The sequence below is a fragment of the Pseudophryne corroboree genome, chromosome 6 (assembly GCF_028390025.1).
Source record: "Pseudophryne corroboree isolate aPseCor3 chromosome 6, aPseCor3.hap2, whole genome shotgun sequence".
Classification (NCBI taxonomy): domain Eukaryota; kingdom Metazoa; phylum Chordata; class Amphibia; order Anura; family Myobatrachidae; genus Pseudophryne; species Pseudophryne corroboree.
In genome coordinates, this window is record NC_086449.1 from 475279871 (window position 1) to 475299368 (window position 19498).

General features: G+C 45.3%; 1 long non-coding RNA gene across 1 annotated transcript in view; it reads left to right on the plus strand.

Moving 5' to 3' along the window:
• Positions 1-211: 211 nt before the first annotated feature.
• Positions 212-19498, plus strand: part of LOC134932646 (uncharacterized) — a 154019-nt gene continuing 134732 nt past the window's right edge. Inside the window, exon 1 of the long non-coding RNA XR_010179437.1 lies at positions 212-458. This is a non-coding gene — a long non-coding RNA (uncharacterized LOC134932646). The remainder of the gene's footprint in view (positions 459-19498) is intronic.

The window sequence follows — 19498 nt, forward strand, 5'->3', positions numbered from 1 at the left end:
GATGTAAGGAAAGCATTTGTTAACTGTTTGGGGATAGGTTACATTTCCCACATCATTTACAATAAATAGACCTTAAAAAAATCCTGATATTACACTATGCTTATGGCTGATATAACGAAGAAATGTAAGGAAGAAATATAAGGACACAAAGGAAGTAAACAATTTTAATAGTTGCTGCCCGTAGCCCCGCCCACTCGCGGCATTAGGCCACGCCCCCGCTGCATTATGCCTTCGATTCGATAGCCTGTTGGGAGGGGAGTTTTGCTGGCAGGTACCCCAATGTTGGTTAGGGAGAAGGAGCTGATCACCAGGCTTCCCAGCAAGAGCCCAGCCCTGACAGAAGGACAGGAAATCCCTCCAGCAGCACTGCAAAAGAGGCTCCTGTGGGTCTGTACTTTCATCCTCCACAGCTACTGCAGGCAGTCTGACAATGGGCAAGACAGACCTTTAGTGACCAGGTAAGAGCATACTTGCCAATATTGCTGCCCCCTCTTCCGGGAGGGGGCAGCCTGGACGGCGTACGGGGGAAGGGGGGGCATGTCCGGTAGTGAGGTGGCGTGTCTGGGGCATGGCAGCATAAAAACGTCATTATGCTCCGCCCCCCTATTCAGTGCCGAGGAAACAGGCATTGGAGAGCAGGGGGCGGAGCTACAATGACGCAATTCAGCGCGAATCACGTCGTTGGGTCCCCCTCAGACCGCCCATTAGTGCTCTGATGTTGGTGGCCAAGTGGGGGGTCCGGGAGCTGGCGGCGGATGCGGGATACTTGCTGACCTTTCCGGGGGGCCGGGAGCGCCACCCGATTTTCGGGAGCCTTCCTGCCATTCCGTGAGGGTAGGCAAGTAAGAGGAGTGCGCACCCACACTGATGCTACCACAACAGTGTTAAAAAAGGTCATTTTTTTATTGGTGTCAACATAATGAATGCAGGGCCGACACTTCCATTAGGTAGCTTAGGGGCCCTGGGGTGTGAGAGGGTGGCCCGCTGTGGCTGCCTGGTGGAAAAATGAAGAATGTCTTCTTCTCAACCAGGACCCGAGCCTCCCCTCCGAGAAGGACAGTGGAATATAAGTCCCTCCACACTGGGCCGTCTCCCAACCCTCTCCCCCCGTAGCTTGCTAATAGCCCCCATAGCCTCCACTGCAGCCGCGACTGGTGTATCCCATTGTAGGTGGGACTCACTCGGCGCGTGAGCAAGCAGCCCGGACTGATCCCCCAGTGAGTGGAGGCGCAGGACATGGATCCACTATCAACCGCTCAGCCCAGCTTTCCGCTCATAGAGCCGCCCTGTGCTCTACTCTGCTTTACATGCTAAGTTTTGGGCCCCTTACCTGGGGGCCACATCCTGGGAGGAGCTCCCCCCTCACTGCTGCGTTTCCCTGACTGGCAGAGGTTTTTTTGTAATCACTGTACCTTCCGCATTCTTGACAGCCCCTCAGCCTTAGTGCCGTGCACTAACAGGTGTGCAGATGGTGTAATGGTTGCCTCACAGCCAGGACCAGTAACAGAAATCATGGGGTCCTATACACTGATATTGCTGGGGGCCCACCCCTCGACCCCTATTTAGGGAAGCGCATACGGAAAGACAGAGACTGGAGCACACACAGAGAGACAGAGACTGGCGAACACACTGGGACTGGCGCACACACACAGACGGGGACTGGCGCACACACTGGGACTGGCGCACACACACAGAGACGGGGACTGCTGCACACACTGGGACTGGCGCACACACACAGACGGGGACTGGCGCACACACTGGGACTGGCGCACACACACAGAGACGGGGACTGCTGCACACACTGGGACTGGCGCACACACACAGAGACGAGGACTGGCGCACTCACAGAGACTGGCGTACACACACAGAGATGCAAAGCTGTCACTGTCGAGATGAGTGCTGCTGTCACTGTAACTTACCACACGCTGCCAGTTAGTTGCTTTCACTCTTATGCAGTGCCAGCCAGGGTGTCTGTAGGGAGTCGGATAGTAATGGGAATGCTGTGGCTGCTTATAGATTCTGTGCCGGCGATTCACTTCCAATCCTGGCTGTTCCTCTTCTTAAGTGGCCGCACCGCGAACCACAGTGGCAAGGACAAGCACTTAACGGCCGGCGCAATATAATGACTTCACAACATCATTAAAATTATGAGCAATGGCAGTGACTGAGGGAGGAAGGGGGTGGCGGAACAGTTTCACCTAAATTGCTGGCAGTGTGGAGGTGTGAAATGTAGTTTTAGGCAATGTGCTGGTGTTTTTCTGCCCCTGACCCGTGGGGCCCCTTTGAACCTTGGGGCCTGGCACGACTGTACCCTTTGACCCCCCTGTCGCCGGGCCTGCTCACAGCACTGAAGTCATGGTTTTGATTCCCACCATGGCCATAACTGTGTGGAGTTTGTATATTCTCCCCGTGCTTGTGTTGGTTTCCTCACAGTACTCTAATTTTCTTCCACAATCCAAAAATATACTGGTGTAGGTTAATTGGCTCCCAACACAAATATTAACCCTAGGGTGTGTGAGCATGTACATGGGCAGACTACTTGGCCAAATTCTTATCTGCCATCAAATTCTATGTTTCTAATGTGTTAGACCTGTCATCTGCTGGTTGCCTGACTGCTGCTGCTCTAGCCTCTAATAGTACAGTAATGAGGTATGTCTCTCAGTGCCAACCAATCAGCTCCTAACAGCCATTTTTCAAACACAGCCTGTAACATGGCAGTTAGGCGCTGATTGGCTGGTACTGTTTCTTTCTCCGTTTTATCACTCTCCAAGCGATTATGCATCTAGTAAACAGTCTTTTCTATTGCCAACATTTCAACGTCTCAGGGATCTAGTCCCTTTTGTCAAGACATGACTTAGGGTCTCTTTCAGATCTGATCGCTGTGATCCGATCTGAATTACCCCCTTGGCCTGATTCAGAGCTGCAAGCAAAGTCAAAATGGACACTGTGTTTCAACTGAAATCTAAATTGCAGCGTAAAAATAAAGCTGTCCAGTATTTGTAGGATACATGCAAAATCAGCCAGTATTTACCCTGCACAGACACAATATAACCCACCCAAATCTAACTCTCTCTGCACATGTTACATCTGTCCCCCCCTGCAGTGCACATGGTTTTGCCTTTTGACTTTGCTTGCAAATCTGAATCAGGTCCTCTGTCTGTTTTTACTCTACCTGATTGAAAGGCTCTGAGTAATGCCACCACTTCCATATACTATAGCATGCTAGGCCAACCTGTGGCTCTCCAGCTGATATAAAACTACTAGTTCCAGCATGCTTTACCAGCTGATCGCTAAGAAGGTATGCTGGGACTTGTAGTTTCACAACAGCTAGAGAGCCACAGGTTGTCCAGGCCTGTACTATTGGATTCATTGGACGGGCACCAGAGCATGTTGGCCAAATATTGAGTAGTGCCAGACTGCATTTGTCTATATATAAAAATGTGATTGTATATATGTATGGATTAATGGTGTGCGCTCGACCATTTTTGCTGGTTTCGGTTCTAATTCATCACCCGGTTTTGGTTTAGCAAAAAATTTTGTGACTTCTTATGGTTTTGTATTTTTTCCAAAAATTTACAAAAAAACCAACTGAATTTGGGTTGTTTTTGTTCCTAGAGTATTACTTACCTCAATAACATTAGTTTTAATTTATTAATAAACCATGGCGGGCAGTGACAGTGGGGACAGGATCTGGGAGTGGCAGGCAGTGACAGTGGGGACAGGTGCTTGGAATGGCGGGCAGTGACAGTGGGGACAGGTGCTTGGAATGGCGGGCAGTGACAGTGGGGACAGGCGCTTGGAATTGCGGCCAGTGACAGTGGGGACAGAAGCTAGGAGTGGTGGGCAGTGACTGTGGGGACAGATGCTAGGAATGGCAGGCAGTGGCAGTGGGCACAGGAACTGGGAGTGGCAGGCAGTAAAAGTTGGGACATGTGCTTGGAATTGCGGCCAGTGACAGTGGGGACAGGTGCTTGGAATGGCGGGCAGTAAAAGTTGGGACAGGTGCTTGGAATGGCAGGCAGTGACAGTGGGGACAGGAGCTGGGAGGGGCAGGCACTGAAAGTAGGGACAGGAGCTGGGAATAACAGGCAGGGACAGTGGGGACAGGAGCTGGGAATAACAGGCAGTGAAATTGGGGACAGGAGCTGGGAATAACAGGCAGGGACAGTGGGGACAGGAGCTGGGAATAACAGGCAGGGACAGTGGGGACAGAAGTTGGGAATAGCAGGCAGGGACAGTGGGGACAGAAGTTGGGAATAACAGGCAGGGACAGTGGGGACAGAAGTTTGGAATAGCAGGCAGTGACAGTGGGGACAGAAGCTGGGAACGTCAGGTAGTGAAAGGGAGGACAGGAGCTGCGAAAGGTGGTCAGTGAAAGTGGGGACTGGATCTGGGAAATGCATGCAGTGAAAGTGGGGACAGGATCTGGTAATGGCGGGTAGTAAAAATGGGAACAGTAGCTGGGAATGGTAGGTAGTAAAAATGGGAACAGGAGCTGGGAATGGCAGGCAGTGAAAGCGGGGAATGACAGGTAGTAAACTTGGGGACAGGAGCTGGGAGTGGCAGGTAGTCAAAGTCAGCACATGAGCTGGGTTTGGTGAAAGTGGGGACTTAGCTGGGAGTGGCAGGTAGTGTAAGTGGGGACATAAGCTGGGAATAGCAGCTCTGCCACTTCACCATCTCCCTCCTCTTCACTGTGCCTCTTTCTGTCCTCCTCTCATACCATATTTCTCTCTCTCTCATTCTCATACTGGCTTTCTCACCCCCCATTCCTGTCTGTCCTCATCTTTTTTCTTAATAATATGTTTCTAGGATCTGCTATTTCCAATTGATGCCCAATCGTCGCTAATTGTAAAATAACGTGGTCAGTTGAAATATTTTTTAAGTGTTGGCAGAATGTTGTCCAAAGGAAGATAAACTATTCTCTATAAGGGAGACTGCATGTACCCAAGTATAGAACAGTTTTAAAGGGATGCCATTTGTTTACTTGCCCTGTGTGCCATCAGCCCTAGCTATGCCTCTGCTTACAGTGCACTCTAGGAGTAACTACGTAAAGTTTCACCCCAAATTGTTATTGTTTTAATTTATATTGATGTATAGATATCCTCCATTAGTTAAAACGTAACCTTTTATAAAGCCATTTTAAAATGGTGTATCATCAAAAATTAATTGCTATTTTAAAATAGAGGAAATAAGTGAAATAGTAAGAGAAATGTGTGGTTTAAAAAAAACATTGGTCTATCTAGTCCCCTGCTGGCTGGGAGGAGCTCTGTCAGAACAGCCTCTTCCTGAGATATCTGAAACACAGAGCTCCTCCAGGCTGCGGGGCCGCTGACAGGAACTGCCTGTCAGTAAGGATGTGAGTACTGGGGGCGGGGCCAGCTGCATCAATCGGCCCCACAGTGCTGCCGGCCTCCCGGGGAAGTTCCCGGCGACCTTTATGGCCAATCCGGCCCTGCCTATGGGCCTGCACCTTTAAGGAGTCTTGCGACAGTGAATCAAAATAATATTGATTTGATCTTGAAAGGAAATTAATGAAAAGTTTACAGTAAAGACTCCTTGACTGTTGGTTGGTAAAACTAAAAGATTTTTGAGTGAATGACAGAAATCAAGTGTGCCCTCGAAGAGCAAGGCCAAGCACTGACACTTAACTCATTGCAACAAACCAGTGAGGATCATTTTGGGAGTGAGACATTACACTGAAAATGGCAATATATATTTTTCAGTGAAGAATTTTTTATTTTAAATTCAATTTTGAAGATTGTTAAAACTGTGCAAAATGATCTTCTAGTATTCTCAGTTGTGTTATATTAGTCCCATAAGAAGTTCCCTATGTAAATTCTCTTTGTGATTAATTTATATACTATATATATATGTGTGTTTGTGTGTGTGTGTGCATATGTGTGTGTGTGTGTGTGTGTGTGTGTGTGTGTGTATATATATATATATATACTGTATGTATATATATATATATATTATACATATATATATATATATATATATAGTTATAAATTACAGAGCTCAACAATATGCTTAAAGTAATTGATATATGTACATTAAGCAAACTATTTTTATCTTGTTCTCTATAGGAACTAACTGCCATTAGGAGGTAGGTGTTTCTCTGTTTTGTATCTCTCTGAAACAGCGCAATAGGGGTCATTCCAAGTTGATCACTCGCTAGCTGTTTTTAGCAGCCGTGCGAACGCATAGTCGCCGCCCACCGAGGAGTGTATATTTGCTGTGCAAGGGTGCGATCGCTTTTGCAGCCGAGAGATGCAAACACAATTTGTGCAATTTCTGAGTAGCTCAGAAAGTACTCAGCCGCTGCGATCACTTCTGCCTGTTCAGTCCCGGAATTGACGTCAGACACCCGCCCGGCAAACGCCTGGACACGCCTACGTTTCTCCAACCACTCCCGGAAAACGGTCAGTTGACACCCAGAAACGCATCCTTCCTGTCAATCACCTTGCAAACGCCCGTGCGAACGGATTAGTCGTAGAATCCATCGCTAGGCGCCAATCCACTTTGCACTCATATGACGTGCCTGCGCATTGCAGTGCATACGCATGCGCTGTTCGGACCTGATCGCTGCGCTGCGAAAATCTGCAGCGTGCGATCAGGTCGGAATGACCCCCAATGTTAGTAAAGTAATGTCTTGCTCTGTATGACTTTTAAGTGTGGATTCTTATTTTAATCTGACACTACCAATAATTTTAACTCTTTGTCAAATGTCCTGTATCAAGTTGATTTATCTGAATCTACTTGCTATGCTGTTCTATCTGTATGGAATGGGCAGACATTTCTCAGTCCCACATTGCTGTGCAAAGTCAGGGTAACAATTTAACTGCAGAAAAGAACCACTTGACTCATTTAGTTTGCCCCTTTTTTTAACCATATTGTTACCTCACCTTATTTGTTCCTTATTTTTTTTGATAAGAATATCCGTATGGTTATCCCATACATGTTTAAATTACTCTACTGTATTATTTGCTACCACCACTGATGGGAGGCTATACCACTTATCCACTACCCTTTCTGGGAAGTAGCTTTTCCTCAAATTTTCCCTGAACCTACCTCCCTCCAGTTTCAGTAGGCAGTGGCGGTTTTAGGTGCGGGTTAGCAGGGCAGGCGCCCGGGGTGCTGTGGCCTGAGGGCATGGCTGCAGTCACCCACCCAGTGGCGGAACTAACGAGCGGTAGGCGCAGTGCAACAAAATACTCATCCCGTCCATGTCCACCCCCTCACTCCTGGAGAGGATCTGGTGAGGGGGACCTGCTCAGGGCCAGGAAAATGGATACCAATCAACAGTGCCGTAACTAGACATTTTAGCGCTGTGTGCAAGAAATGGCATCGAAGCCCCCCTCTATGTAAAACAAGGGCAGTGCGCACCATAGGAGCGTGCAAAAAATATAGGGCCATGGCTTCATGGGGAAGGGGTGTGGCCACAAAATAATACCAATTCATATAACGGTACACAGTATTCTCCATTATTCAAATTATGCCACACAGTAGCACCACTACACCAGGTAGAGCCCCTTTTGCACATTACGGCGGACAGATTCCCCTTTTTACACATTACGGCAGACAGGGTCCACCTTTTACACATTACGGCAGACAGCGTCCCGTTTTTACACATTGCGGCAGATAGCGTCCCCTTTTTACACATTATGGCAGACAGCGTCCCCTTTTTACACATTACGCCAGACAGAGTTCACCTTTTACACATTACAGCAGACAGCGTCCCCTTTTTACACATTACGGCAGACAGCGTCCCGTTTTTACACAATACGGCAGACAGCGTCCCCTTTTTTACACATTACAGCAGACAGTGTCCCTTTTTACACATTACGGCAGACAGCATCTCCTTTTTACACATTACGGCAGACAGAATCCCCTTTTTTACACATTACGGCAGACAGCGTCCCCTTTTCTACACATTACGGCAGACAGCGTCCCATTTTTACACATTATGGCAGACAGAATCCCCTTTTTTACACATTACAGCAGACAGTCCCCCTTTTTACACATAACTGCAGACAGCATCCCCTTTTTACACATTACGGCAGACAGCGTCCCCTTTTTTACACATAACGGCAGACAGCGTCCCCTTTTTACACATTACGGCAGACAGCGTCCCCTTTTTTACACATTACGGCAGATAGCGTCCCCTTTTTTACACATAACGGCAGACAGCATCCCCTTTTTTACACAATGACAGACAGCGTCCCCTTTTTACACATTACGGCAGACAGCGTCCCCTTTACGGCAGACAGCATCCCCTTTTTTACACATTATGGCAGACAGCGTCCCCTTTTTACACATTACGGCAGACAGCGTCCCCTTTTTACATATTACGGCAGACAGAATCCCCTTTTTTACACATTACAGCAGACAGTCCCCTTTTTACACATAACTGCAGACAGCATCCCCTTTTACACATTATGGCAGACAGCGTCCCCTTTTTTACACATAACGGTAGATAGCGTCCCCTTTTTACATATTACGGCAGACAGCGTCTCCTTTTTATACATTAAGACAGACAGACAGAATAGATAGATAGATAGATAGATAGATAGATAGATAGATAGACAGAAAGAATAGATTATACTTACTGTCTCTGCTGGCAGTCAGGCTCCTCGGTGCAGCAGCTTCTGGCAGATCCCGGGCAGGGGAGAAGAAGGAGAAGGGAGGGGGACTCGGGAGCCGCAGCAGTGCAGTGTAATTGGTGGAGACGCCGCTGCAGCTGTCCCTCTCCTTCCACATAGGCTGTCCTCCGCAGCTGTGATGAGGGAAGCGCATCCCAGCATTCACAGCGGTGGCCAGCCTATGTGGAAGGAGAGGGGCAGCTGCAGCAGCGCCTCCACTAATTACACTGCACTGCTGCGGCTCCCTCCTCCACCTCCCTCTCCACCCCCCCACCCCGTGGCTGCTGCGTCCCTGTGCTCTTCTTAGAGATGGGCAACTCGGCTCTTATCAGTGAGCGGCTCTGAATGGTTCAGCTCACGTTCTTTTGAACGGCTCACTGGCTCACAGGCAGGAAGTGGAACAGAGCCGATGCAGTGAGCGGCGGTTCTTCACTGAGTCAGTGTCAGTGAAGAACCGCCGCTCACTGCACCGGCTCAATAGTGAGCTAACCATCTCTAATTTAGACAAGGACTAGAATGCAACCATAAGCATAGTGTTTTGGCAAACTCCAGATAATGCTCCAGTTTTTATGACATCTTATCTGTTCTGTATGTTTATACAGCAGCTGGTGCACTGAATCTCCTAGATAGATACTGTGATATTGCACAGTGTGATCCCTGGCTGCTGTGCTGTGAGTGCTGAATCTCTGACTGTTCTCCTGCCTGGAGCGAGTGAGCCGTGAGCCGCTTCAAGTGAGCAGCGGTTCTTCAGCGGCGGTTCACTGACAGACTGTGTCTGTCTTTATGATAAGATCATGAGAAGAAGAACTGACTCGCTCCCGACTCCAGGCAGGAAGTGGAACAGAGCCGGCGCAGTGAGCGGCAGTTCTTCACTGACACTGACTCAGTGAAGAACCGCTGCTCACTGCGCCGGCTCTGTTCCACTTCCTGCCGGAAGCGAGTCAGTTCTTCTTCTCATGATCTCATCACACAGACAGACACAGTCTCTCAGTGAATCGCCGCTGAAGAACCGCCGCTCACTTGAAACAGCTCACGGCTCACTCAGCTCACTTAGTAGAGCTGGTTCAAAAGAATGGCTCACTAGTGAGCTACCCATCTCTAGCTCTTCTCCTCAGCGGCGGTGGCCCGCAGCACACAGCGGCAGGCGGCATGTAATGAGTCAGTTTGACTCATTACATGCCACGCTGGCTTCGGGCCCCTTGACAGTGGCGGGTCCCAGTGCAAGGCACCGCTTGCACTGGTGGTAGTTCTGCCACTGCATCCACCAGCTCTTGCCCGCTGCCCACACCACGCTTGATGCTTCCCGCTGCCCGCCCCCTGCCAGTGGTGTAACTCCTGGGGGCTATGGAGACATTGGCCTCCGGGCACCACCTGTCAGGGGGCCACTAAGGACTCCCCCCTGCTGCTGCTATTCTAGGTCCATGTGAGAGGGCTGACAGAGCACAGCAGGAAAACTAGGTATTGTAAGTGTAACTCTTCTTACTTGTTAGATACTTAACTAATGGTCTAGGGCCATTGTGTGCAATATGAGTGAGAGACAAACAAAATTCTGCCTCTTGTATGCCTTCTTATGCCCATCTCTCTTTAATTTTTTTTTTACTGTCCCTTCCATGCAGGTCTCACCTGGCGTAATGTGTGTAAGGGGCTCTACCTTGCTTAACGTGTGTAAGGGACTCTACCTGGCATAACGTGTATAATAGGGGTTCTACCTGGCGTAATGTGTATAAGGGGCTCTGCTCTACTGGTGTAATGCGTGCAAGGGGCTCTAACATGGCATAATGTGTATATGGGGTACTACTATGTGGTGCAGTGGTTTCCAAACTTTTTTGAATCATGGCGCCCTAGAGTATCAGAATTTTTTTCACGGCACCCCTAGGCCAAAAATTTCTTATTGAGAAATTTAGAAAGAAATATTAAATTAAGTAGATTGTGTTTATATGTCATCCTTAGGCTCAATTGTGTGGTGAGGGACAAGATTTGCTTCTGTTTGTCCCCATATTTTATGACTGACAGCTACTAGCACTATTTTGCCTATTATATTGACCATAAATAATTTGAATTGGTCCTGGACCACCAACCCAGGGCACCCCTGCAAGTGTCCCGAGGCACCTCAGGGAGCCATGGCACACAGTTTGGGAACCACTGATGTGGTGTAATGTGATTGACGGACACTACTGTGCGTTGTAATATGAATTTGCACAATTCTGTGTCCATGCCCCTTTCCCATGAAGCCACGCTCCTTTATTTTTTTGGCGTGGGCTTCCGGTGTGCACTGACCCTATTTTGAATGGGGGAAGGGGGAGACGCCAAAGGAAACATTCGTCCTAGGCACCACAAGGTCTGGACTGGACAATACATGCTCATTTTTGGTTTAACTATACTTGAATGAGTTTGGAGGAGTTCTTCAATACTCACATTTTGGCATATTTTATATCCTATATGATGATATTGCATGACAGAAACTAGAAAAACTTTTTTTAACCTTCACAACAAACATGAAAAATGTTATTGCTGTTTTTAAAAATGAAATAAACATACGGAAAGGCTAAAATCTGGAAATATGTTAATCACAAAGCATTAAACACATCCTCATCTTATATTTATTATTTACTGCTCCCATTACCAACCTTGAGCCTATTAAGGTTGCTGTACCCGGGTGGATATTGATAAATAGCTCCCATCAGCAATCAGGATAGAGTATTTAATTAAAATAATGAAAAATATTTTAAAGGCCCTTCTGCATCATAATTCTTCAGGCTTATTACTTTCTTTGCTACTTTTTCAGATGGCATAACTGCAATGCTCTCATTAACAAGAAGACATTATCAAAGGACCTTTTCTAATTTTAAATTGAATTCTAAATTGCTAAATTCTCATACTGACATCTACAAATGATTGTTCATCTAATTGCCTAGGCCATTTTAGCATTTTTGTTAGCATCCACTTAATGCCTGAAGCAAAAATCCATTATTCAGTTTCATTTCTTCTAATCCATTGAATTATACTCAATATTACAGGGATGTGTATTGCCACAAATGCTTTGTTATTCAGGTGTAGTAAAGAACATCAGATTGTTAATGCTCGGAGTAAAACTTAATATAGTGTAAGAGGACCAAACAATAGCTAATATGATTAACTGTTCATATACATTTATACATCATATGTTTCATGGTGATCAGTGGTAAAACCTCTCTTTTGGACAGAATCCCAAAAATGTACTCTTGCTTCGAAAGTATAATTGTCTTATAGCCAAGACTATTGGGAAAGAATGAAATGGCAGGGGAGCATTGCTGTTTTATGGCAAGGTTATACCTTGAATGAAAAGATACATTTATGTAACAAACACTGGGGTCTGTTTACTAAGCCTTGGATGGAGATAAAGTGTACTGAGATAAAGTACCAGCCAATCAGCTCCTAACTGTCATGTTTCAAACACAGCCTGTGACATGGCAGTTAAAAGCTGATTGGCTGCTACTTTATCTCCATTCACTTTATCTCCATCCAAGGCTTAGTAAATAGACCCCATTGTCCCAAATAGGACCTGATGCAGAGAGGAGCTGGAATAATGTATATTTATTTATTTATTTATTTATTAATTGTGGCATTATGTATTTAAGGTGCATTACTACTGTGTGGCATAACATGTATAACGGGTATTACTGTGTGGCATAACATGTATAAGGGGTTTTACTGTGTGACATAATGTGCTATAAAGGGCATTGCTACTGTATGACACTTCTGTGTGGTGTAACATTAATAAGGGGTACTACTGTACAGTGTAATGTGAATAAGGTTGCACTACTGTGTGGCGTAATATTTTTTGGCAGGGGGGGGGGGGAATTACTGCCTTGCCATGGGTGCCAAAAATACTTGTTTCAGCCCTGATCAAAGATATATTTATACACAGGGCTTGACAAAATGTTCAGACCACCATCCCCAAAGAAAGACAAAAACTCTTTTTAACTACGCTTCCAGCTTTGGTTCTCCTGGCTACCTGTGTACCAAAACTCTGATGGGTTTTGGCATTGTTTTTTCCAGTAATTACAACCCATTGGGATCAAAAGTAACAAGAACAGTTTGGATATGCCACAATTTGCACAAAGGATAATCTGCATATAGTAAGATAGAATGTCCTGGAACTGTACAATACCAGAGATGCAAATTGTATTAGATATTATAAAATAAAGGTAGTGTCAGGAAGTATCTCACCACTATGTACCAGATAATGGTACATCAGATATCAGTCACAATCAAATCCTCATTCTTTCAGCTGAGGAACATAGCCAGAATCAAGCACTTAATTCCCTCAGATGATCTGCCACTAGTCATACATGCATTTATATAATCTCGATTAGACTACTGTAATGCCCACTACCTTGGTCTCCCAGCAAAAGAATTGCAGCGCTTACAGATAGTGCAAAACACAGCTGCCAGGCTGTTAACCAACCAGCCCCGTTCTAGCCACATAACACCCATACGCTACTCCCTTCACTGGCTGCCTGTAAGATGGTGAATCATCTTCAAGATTGGCTTACTGAGTTTCAAAGCACTACATGACCAGGGCCCAAGGTACCTGAAGCAGCTTCTGTCCCCATACTGCCCCACTCGATTACTGCGATCTGTAGATGAAGGACTTTTAGCAGTACCTAGAATCTCCCGTAATTCATCTGGGGGTCGAACTTTTAGTCATACGGCTCCGACTCTATGGAACTCACTTCCCTGCACAGTGCGAGAGGCCCCAACTACAGAATCCTTCAAAAGTAGACTCAAGACTTTCCTGTTTACTCAAGCATTTCCATAATGTCCCTTTAGTATCTTCATGCTTCTGTATTTTATGAACAGTTGTTCTGTACTATATTATCCTATGTATCTGTTAAGTGCCTTGAGTCCTACTGGAGAAAGAGCGCTATATAAATAAAATTATTATTATTATAATGGCAGCTACAGTATATGGCCATAAATGTTTGCAGAACAAGTGTCCACAGATTTAGGTAAAGCTCCAGTTTATCGTAACCAGATAGGTCAATGGGCTGGTACACATACTGTGGTACATAAGCCATAAGAATGATCCAGGAGAAAGGTCAGTATATGCCAAGGGTCAGAGCCTGGGAATTAGATGCATGGTATAAAATCAGCAGGAAATGGGAAAGTATGGATAAGTAAAGTCAAACAAATGAAGCAGATAATATAAGGGTAGACAGAAAACAAGCACACTAAAGCACAGAATGTAAATAGAAAGTCTGGCAGGGAACTGATGGAAGGAGCATACAGTATATACAAATTGCTACCTAGAATGATGGACAGAAGAGCAGCAATACTGGTGCACAGCAATAGGGCAGTCAGATTCTAATTCTAGATTCTCATGGTTTACTGCAGTATAGCAGCTACTGTACATCCATTTCAACTAGACCACTACCCCTGGTGGACAGTATTGCTGCAGCTAATGCAGATCTTCACACTGTGGTTTGGATCCCAGAGCTGCTTCTTGTGGGAACCTGGTGGTTTGGTGGACTGGGGTACACAAACTGACTACTATCACTTCTGCAGACAGGCTCAGATTGTCCATCCAAACCTGATCTTGCACTCCTGGTATCCAATACACTACACCCTTTCTTAATACTTAGGAGCAGATTTAACAACAAGTGATATTCTTGTTATCACTCATTACTAATCTTAAATGGGGCTAGAACCAATCAGCACCCGGCGGTCATGTGTAAGAAAAATGACAGGAGCTGATTGGTTTGAGTACCATTTAAGATTAGAAGGAGTGACATCAAGAATATCACTTATGGTTAAATCTGACCCTTATTTTTAATCTGCAATCTGACATTAATTAACTACTTATTTTATGTAAAATATAATAATTTTGAACATTAATTAGCTAAGTGGGCATAGATTAGTCAAACTAGTGAAAATTGGAATCTTTCATAGACTCACTTTAGCCTGCTTTTGTAAAGGCAACAATGTCTAAACTAGCAAGATAATTTGAAATTATCTTATGCTGGTTTTTTGATTATTTATAAAGGCATTTATGTATATGTTCTGTATAGCTCTTATCGTCAAATAAAGCAACAGTGGCCCCCGCTCAGAAATACCTGTAGAAAAGTATTAGGATCCTTTAGTTCTACAACACCAGCATCACTGGACTTTTATTTTCTCCAGTAATACTTATGTCAGTGGTTCCCAAACTTGATCTTCAAGGCACCCTAACAGTCCAGGTTTTCAGGACATCTATTGCTGAGCATAGGTGGTATAATCAAACTGACTGAGGTACTAATTAAGTCACCTGTGCACAAGCATGGTTGTCCTTAAAACCTGAAATGTTAGGGTGCCTTGAGGACTGAGTTTGGGAACCTCTGGCTTATAGTGTACTTTCCCTACATAGGGCGGACAAACAAGCAACAGAGCCAATTTTAATCAAAAGTCAGTATAACTGCCAGTATGTCTTTGGTCTTTAGTCAGAACTCTACCTTCACACTTAGGGCCTGATTCAAATGTGGTTGGAATAGTTATCACTGCTGCTTACTTGGAATATGTTATGAACTAATATGTTAATGAATTGCTTGCATTAGTGATCCGTGCTGCATCGGATCATTTGTGACGCCATCGATCGCCTGAGGGCTGCTGCAGCTTTGACCAAGAAACCACGATAGAGGTCCTGGCCTCGTCACTCCCCCCCAATGACAGTGCCATGCCACCTTCCTGCCCCAAATGGCAGCAGATGTCACAGACCCGTACCGGGAAACATGTGCAGTACGTGTCGGGCGCAAGCGCAAAGTACCAAACATTGGTACTTTGCAGCATGCACCACAGAACCTTCAGGACCTGAATCAGGCCCATAGTCAACACAGAAGCCCATATGGATAACTCCCGTCTCTCTCTCTCCCTCCCTTCCTCCCTCTCCTCTCTCTCGCCCCTTTCTCACTCTACCTCTACCTCTCTCTGCTTGCAACCAAATGAAATCATTATAAATGAAAAGTAATTTTATCTTTGACCTTTGAGTCATCTTCTGATTGCACTATGAGGCCCCAGGCATGCTGGAATTGGAAATTTGGCTGGTTAGTTTCCATTTTTACCATCTAGAGTATGTACTATATGTGGACATCTTAGACATTGATATTATCAGGATAAAATATTACTGAACATAAGAGGCGATCGTCAATGGCAAGTTCTGGATGTTGGGCTCAGACACTCCATTCTCATTACTGTATTCACATAGTATGTAATATTGTACTCTACATTAGTATAATTATGCACCAAACATTATGCAGTAAAAGTCATATCTACCTCCTCATTATTACTGGAGCAGATCACACCAGAGGTTAGTTAAATCATGTGGTTTATTCCCATTGCCAATCTTATTTTAAGTACAGTATATTTCAATTTTCACTGTGGTAATTCATGCATAAAACTCTGTTCACCAAGTTCTAAATGATGTAACTGCACCAGGGGAGGGACTGTAACTATATCAGGGGCTGCCTCAGGCTACACTATGGGGTGTACTCAATTAGTGTCAGATCCTCTCCAACGGAGAGGATCCAACAGTTCACTATTCAATTTGCAGGCATTTCCGACAGGTTTTTGCCCATTTTCGACAATGCTGATCCCACTTTTTTTAAAGTCGAATCGGCATTGTCGAAAAAGGGCCAAAAACCTGTCGGAAACGCCCGCAAATTCAACAAAAAACTGGATCCACGGCTAATCCGCCAATCCACGTGTTTTCTGACTAGTCAGATTTTTCCACAAGTCAGACAAACGGCACTAGAATTGAATAGGTCGAATCAAGATTCAACCTAAAAAAGTAAAAAAGTGCAGTTTTTCCGACTTGTCGGAAAATCCGACACTAATTGAGTATAAAATACCCCTGTATGTAATAAGTAGAACTGCATGTTTAATTACACCCACTGGTAGGTAACATATCGCACCATGGCAAAACCATGTTTTACTGCACTTTTAATTAGAAATGTGCGGCGGGCACTTTTCGTGTTTTGTGTATTGGTTTTGGTTCTAATTCCACTTTCGTGTTTTGTTTTTGGCTTGGTTTTGCGAAAACCACCCTTTCGTGTTTTGGTTTTGATTTTGAATTTGGATTATTTTTGGGAAAAAAATATATAAAAACAGCTAAAATCACAGAATTTGGGGGTAATTTTGATACTACGGTATTATTAACCTCAATAACATTCATTTCCACTCATTTCCAGTCTATTCTGAACACCTCACACCTCATAATATTGTTTTTAGGCCTAAAAGTTGCACCGAGGTGGCTGTATGACCAAGCTAAGCGACACAAGTGTGCGGCACAAACACCTGGCCCATCTAGGAGTGGCACTGCAGTTGCAGACAAGATGGCACTGTTCAAAAACTAGTCCCCAAATAGCACATGACGCAAAGAAGAAAAAGAGGTGCACAGAGGCTGCTGTATGACTAAGCCAAGCGACACAAGTGTGCGGCACAAACACCTGGCCCATCTAGGAGTGGCACTGCAGTGTCAGACAGGATGGCACTTTTCAAAAACTAGGCCCCAAACAGCACATGATGCAAAGATGTAGAAGAGGTGCAATGAGGTAGCTGTACGACTAAGACAAGCGACACAAACAATTAGCCCATCTAGGAGTGGCACTGCAGTGTCAGACAGGAGGGCAGATATCAAAAAAAGGCCCCAAACAGCATATGATGCAAAGAAGAAAAAAAGGTGCACCGAGGTTGCTGTATGACTAAGCTAAGCGACACAACCACCTGGCCCATCTAGTAGTGTCACGCAGTGGCTGAATGTCGAGAGTGGGCCGCAATTGTTCGGTCCACTGACAGCATATCCAGCGCGCCCCTGTCATTTTTAAAAAAATCTGCAATTGCTGGACTTATACGGCAGTATCCCAGGACTAATACAGCAGTACCCCTGGACTCATACGGCAGTGTCAGACAGAATGGCACTTTTCAAAAACTAGGCCCCAAACAGCACCTCATGCAAAGATGTCGAAGAGGTGCAATGAGGTAGCTGTATGACTAAGCCAAGCGACACAAACAATTCCCCCTGGAATTATACGTCCAAATCACTGGAATTAAATGGCAAAATCACTGGAATCATACATTAAAATCACTGGAATTATACGGCCAAATCACTGTAATTAATAATTATACGGCCAAATCACTGGAATTAAATGGCAAAATCTCGGTATCGCCTGCCTAGTTAAGTTGAATCTAGATGGGATTTGTTACCGGGGACACAATACCTCCATCAGTTGTCTAAATCCCACTGCACTAATGGCAGATACCGGATGCACATCTAACACCAACATAAGTGTCAAGGCCTCAGTTATGAGGGTTTCCATCGTCATGTGAAGCTGAACCACTAGTCATGAACATAGGCCAGGGCCTCAGCCGTTCCTTACCACTCCGTGTCGTAAATGGCATATTGGCTAGTTTACGTTTCTCCTCCGACCATTTAAATTTCTTTTTTTGGGTCTTTTTACTGAACTTTGGCTTTTTGGATTTTACATGCCCTCTACTATCATAATGGGCATCGGCCTTGGCAGACGACATTGATGGCATTTCATTGTCTATGTCATGGCTAGTGGCAGCAGCTTCAGCACTAGGAGGAAGTGGTTCTTGATCTTTCCCTATTTTATCCTCCAAATTTTTGTTCTCCATTATTTTTCTGGAGTTATATAACACAATATGCGGCACAGGAATGACTGATGGCTGATGGCCAGAACACTACCACTGGTCTGATGCAGCACAACACAGCAACACTGTGAGGGACTTGTGGTTGTTGTTGTTATTATTATTATTATTATTATTATTAGTATTAGTATTGTACTGTAGCAGTGGACATATAGCAGCAGCGTATACCACTGTGACTGCCTGGTCACTTTAATGACTGATGGCCAGGACACTACCACTGGTCTAATGCAGCACAACACAGCAACACTGTGAGGGACTTATTATACAGCAGCAGTGGACATATGGCAGAAGAGGACACCACCACTGTGAATGGTCACTGGACTGACTGATGCACAGGACACTAGCACTGGTCTGATGCAGGACAACACAGATAATTATACAGCAGCACTGGGCATGTGGCAGCAGAAGACACCACCACTGTTGAATGGTCACTGGACTGACTGATGCCCAGGACACTACCACTGGTCTGATGCAGCACAACACAGCAACACTGTAAGGGACTTATTAAACAGCAGCACTGGACATATGGCAGTAGAGGACACCACCACTGTGACTGGACTGATGCAGCACAATACACCACCCTGAACTGATGCACACAACAGAGCACCCTATACAGCAGCACTGGACATATGGGAGCAGAGGACACAAGCACTGTGACTGGACAGATTCAGCACAATACACGGACACTGAGAGAACGGAGACACACCCTCTCTGTACACTCTCCAATGCCGGAGTGAAAATGGCGGGGACGCGCAGCTCCTTATATGGAATCCAAATCCCGTGAGAATCCGACAGCGGGATTATGACGTTTTGCCTCGTTCGGGTTTCCGAGTCAGGCGGGAAAACCCGAGCCGGGCTCGGAACCGGGTTCAGATCATGAAGTTCGGTACGGTTCGGTTCTCTGAGAACCGAACCCGCTCATCTCTACTTTTAATATGTGTAGACAGATTTATGGGCCTGTTTATCATTATTAGTTTTACTTAAATTATTTGAAAATTACCCTTTTTTTCATTCATTTCAAATTAGGTATCAATGCCAGTTATTAAAGTAATTTTCGTCAGGATTTAATGAAGTCCTAGATCGCTGGGGGTGCAGGGTGCCAGCCAATCTCTGACGTATTTATAAAGGGACAATTGCTGAATTTTGATAAATATGCCTTAGAGTTGTAGGGT